Source organism: Otolemur garnettii, unplaced genomic scaffold (assembly GCF_000181295.1).
Source record: "Otolemur garnettii isolate 467f Iridium unplaced genomic scaffold, OtoGar3 scaffold00052, whole genome shotgun sequence".
Classification (NCBI taxonomy): Eukaryota; Metazoa; Chordata; class Mammalia; order Primates; family Galagidae; genus Otolemur; species Otolemur garnettii.
This window is the reverse complement of record NW_003852447.1, coordinates 2,426,676-2,431,433: the sequence shown is the minus strand read 5'-3', so window position 1 is coordinate 2,431,433 and position 4,758 is coordinate 2,426,676.

Sequence of the window (4,758 nt, the reverse complement as noted above, 5' to 3'; positions counted from 1 at the left end):
GAGAGAGCAGGACCTTGGTCAGCAGAGGCGGGGGGTGAGAGGAGGAAACTGACAACAAACAGGCATATGGGAACTTTGTGCAGGTGATGGAAATGTTTTATATCTTAATTGTGGTGGTGGTTACATAAACTGGCCTATATTTGCAGAACACATCCACTGGTGAATTTGATTACGTGCAGATTCTACCTCAATGGTTATAACAACAGACAATGGAAAGAGAGAAATTAAAAGCTGCATATAGACAAGAATTTAAAGAGTTTTGCTAACAGGAAATGATAGAGGGTCAAGAGAAAATACTTTATTTTTAAGATGGGAGGGGGAAAATAATATGTTTGTATGCTGATGGGAGTGATGTAGTAGATTGAAAAAAAAGATACTATAGAAGGGAGAAAGCAAAACTGCCAGAGTGTCATCCTTGGAGTTGAAAGGAGTTTGGTGACTTGTAGAGAAGGGCATTTTCTAGCAAAAGATACAGTCTAAAAAAAGTTCCAGGGCAGTAGGGTGGTGGCTGGATAAGAAAAGCATAGTAGACTTAGCTGAGATGATCTGAGGATTCCAAACTGTGAAGCAATGTGGGAATACAGGAGATATTGGCAAAGACCACCTAGAAAAAGAGGATGAAGGAAAGTCTCGAACAAGAGCCGTGAGGTTAGAGGAAAGCAGGGTCTGGATAAAGTAACCATAGATAGCTACCTTCATAGGATTGAAAGGTGAAGAGAATTAATTGCAAGATTAAGAGAATTAGTCTAGTTTTTTTTTTTTTGGTAGCTATTTTGGCCTTTTCTTCATTATATGCAACAATGAATTTTTTTTACATCTAACTGACAAATATAGATCGCATATATTTAAGGCATACAACATAATGATTTGATATACGTCTACACTGTGCAATGATCACCACAATCAAATTAATTAACACACCCATCACCACCCATGCTGTACCTCAGATTCAGAATTTGCTCATCTTATAACTGAAAGTTTGAGTCCTTTGACCAGCATTTCCCCACTTCCCCTACATCCATCATTCCTCTCTGTTTCTATGAACACGAGGTTTTTTTAGATTCCACATACGAGAGAGATCATATAGTATTTGTCTTTCTCTGGCTTGTTTCACTTAGCATCATGCCCTCCAGGTTCACTCATCCCACATGGCAAGATTTCCTTCTTGTTATCACACAGGAATACTCCATTTCCATTATCTGCATGAATCTCTCTATATATAATATATATATGTAACATATACTTTATCCATTCTCTCATCAGTGGACAATGCTTACATTGATTCCATATCTGGGCCATTGTGAATAATGCTTCAATAAACATGGGGGTGCACATATCTCTTTGAGATACTGATTTCATTTCCTTTGGATATGTACCCAGAAGTGGGGTTGATGATCATATGGGAGTTCTATTTTTAATTTTTTGAGGAACCTCCATGCTGTTCTTTACAATAGCTGTACAATTTGCATTCCCAGCAACAGTGCACAAGGATTCGCTTTTCTCCATATTCTAGCCAACATTTATGGCTGAACTTTTTGCTAATAACCATCCTAAGACACAGAAGGTCATATCTCCTTGTGCTTTTGATTTACTTTTTTCTAATGTTTAAAGATATTGAGCACATTTTCATATGCCTTTGGTCATTTGTATGTCTATTTTGGGGGGGTCCCTTGCCCATTTTAAAAATTAGGCTATTTGGTTTTTTGCTATTGAAATGTGTGAATCCCTTCTATATTTTGATAGTAATCTTATATCAGATGTGCTATAGTTTGCAAATATTTTCTCCCATTCTGCAGGTTCCTGCTGCATTGTATTGATTGCTTTTTGCAATGCAAATCATGAGCTATCGTCACATCTTTGCAGAAACTGCTTTCTGCCCTTTATCATGTCTGAGTAACATCAGAAAAGTTGCTTATCTCCCTGAGTCTCCTTAGCTGAGAAGAAATCAGAGTTCTCACCCTTCCTTGGAGTCCAAATCTCCACACCTAAGTTCCCAACCTTAGGCAAATTTCTCAGCCTTCTATAGTCTGCCAGTCAGTTGGCTACGGCATCAAAAGATGACAACAGGTGAGAAAGTTAGTGCTACACAAACTGCAGATGGTGCCTTTTCAGAGGGATCGAAGGCAACTAAACATTCCAAAAGGACTTTGGAATTAATCATTCTCCTACCTTCTGAAGCCTCACAGACATAGGCTTTGGATAGTGGAGCTTTCCAAAGTTCATGATTTACCAGCAACTGATGAAGCAGAGAGCTCACATTTGTCCTGCTAAGTAAGAAACAAACAGCCCTGGAGTGGGGAGCTGACGCCTGTAATTCTAGCACTCTGGGAGGCCAAGGCAGGTGGGTTACCTGAGTTCAGGAGTTTGAGACCAGTTTAAGCAAGAGTGAAACCTCATCTCTAAAAAATAGCTGGGCACTGTGGTAGGCGCCTGTAGTCCCAGCTACTTCAGAGGCTGAGGCAAGAGGATCTCTTGACCCCAAGAGTTTGAGGTTGCTGTGAGCTATGATGCCATGGCACTCTACTGAGGGGACTGAGTGAGGAGGCTCTGTCTCAAAAAAGAAAGAAAGAAAGAAACAGCTCCCTCTGTTATATTCTTTCTTCACAGTCTGGTTTTTACTTTGTTAATGAAAGAAATGGTTGTAGTTTCCAGTGCATAACTCTTTTTATTTTATTTTATTTTTTGGAGATACTGCTTTATTTTCCTTTTATGACAATTCTCAATTCTTCCTAAATTTTTAGCCTTTCTACTTATAATGCAGTTTCTTTAATATCAAAATGTTTGTTCTTCCTGACATATTTCAGAGTGATTTCTGAGGCACGGGACTAGCAATGCAGGACTCTGAGTAGAGGAGAATAATCTGAAGGTGCAGAGAAGAGAAAACAAAGATAGAGGGGAATTGTTCCTTTCAAGCCAATATGATCTCAGTCATTTCTTTGTGTGGCTATAATTTCCCAATGATACGAATGGGATTTCCTCCCATTTTAATAGTTTACCTGCATCTTCTATTCATTATGCCACTATTCTATTACTAAGAAAGCAAATGTCATCATGAAAACAACTAGAATTAAGGGCATAGTTTACTTAACACATTTATGGGCTTTTAAGATTATCTTGTGGGTGGCGCCTGTGGCTCAAGGGTAGGACACTGGCCCCATATACCAGAGGTGGCAGGTTCAAACCCAGCCCTGGCCAAAAACTGCAACCACAACAACAAAAGGTTATCTTGTATCTAAAATAAAATGTCATTTTTAGATTGAGAAAAACAAAATATCATCCCACGTAGGTTTAACAAGTGAGATTATAAATCAGAATTTTTCTGTTTTATAAAACAACCCAATGTTTCCAAAATCTACTTCATGCCAACCTATAAGTATATTATGTGCGTATTGTATATTTTCATAATTAAACTCATGGAATTAGGTTGCTTAGTTTGGGGGCATACCTGAAGTACGTGAGGCTACATCTCCTTTCTTCTCAGTCAGCAAAGAGAGGAAAGATTCTCATAGTTTCTCCTGTACATCAAAAATCCCGAGAACTCTGTGTTGTCAGTCCCCTCTGCTCTCACACAGCCCCAAATTGGCAAAATGACCAGCCTTATTTAAGATGATGTTCCAACCACAAATATCAGCAATAAGAAAATCCTACCCTGTCTCTACCTTGTACCTTGGGTTGAATATGAAACATTCCTCACAGCGAATCAGGAACACCATTGGACACTTGGTCAGACAGAGGATGGCATCCATCATTGTGACTGGGCAGGAAGAAACAGCTTCTGAGAAGAGGCAGATGTTTCTTTACTTACCAGGTTTCCTTTGTGTCTTCCCATGATTTGTGTCTCTTCCTCTGCATTTTAATTTTGCTGTAAAAGCTGTCTGTCATTGCAGTGAGGCTTATCTAACTCTATCAGACCCTGACATCTGTGATGAGTTCAGGTTGCCTCCCAAGAGATAACTTAAACCTGAGCTGATAACTTCTTTAGGGCTAGAGGAATAGCTTCTTAATACACTTCACAAAGCTGGAGGAAGATCTCTCAGGGGAGAGATTCAAGGACCCTTTCAATGAATTATTGTTTAATTGTTGTCTCTCATTTGCAAATAGCCTCTATTCCCCTTCCTAGTGAATTCTGCTAAATATCCTATCCAGTTCCTAGGAAAGGAGAGAGAGGATAGTTGGTATTGGGAGTAGAGAAAAGGGACAGCCTAATTCAGAGCATTCAGCCTGGGAAAAGCATTTGAAAACCTGTTGACTCATAAAGGACCACCCAGTCAGAATACAGGAAGTCATTAAGCATGACTAAAGTCATCTCAGATTTTCCTTGTTGCACCCCACTCAAAGAAGCTATGTGAAACATCAGTGGATCTTGAAATTATATAACTTCAATAAAGACCTAGGGAATATTTTTTTGGTCCATAGGGCAGATCATTGAAAACAAACTTCTACCTCTAGTATGTAATAATGTTCCTCTCCTGGATAAATAACAAAACTCTCCACTGGACATGGTTAGAAAAAATAAAAATTTTTCAAATACAATTAAAGTTGATGTAGAAAGAAGTTGGGGTGGGAGAGAACTTGACTGTGTAAAAGGCTTGGAGATCTTACTGGCTTCCCTCTAATGTTAAACCACCAGTCTGTGGTTCAGCGTGGAAGGGATCCTGTTCAATTCTTTGGTAAACTTACAGAGTGAATAACATGAATGGTGGGTACAAAACAGAAAAAAGGGAAATATATGTGTGTGTATGTATGTATATATATGTA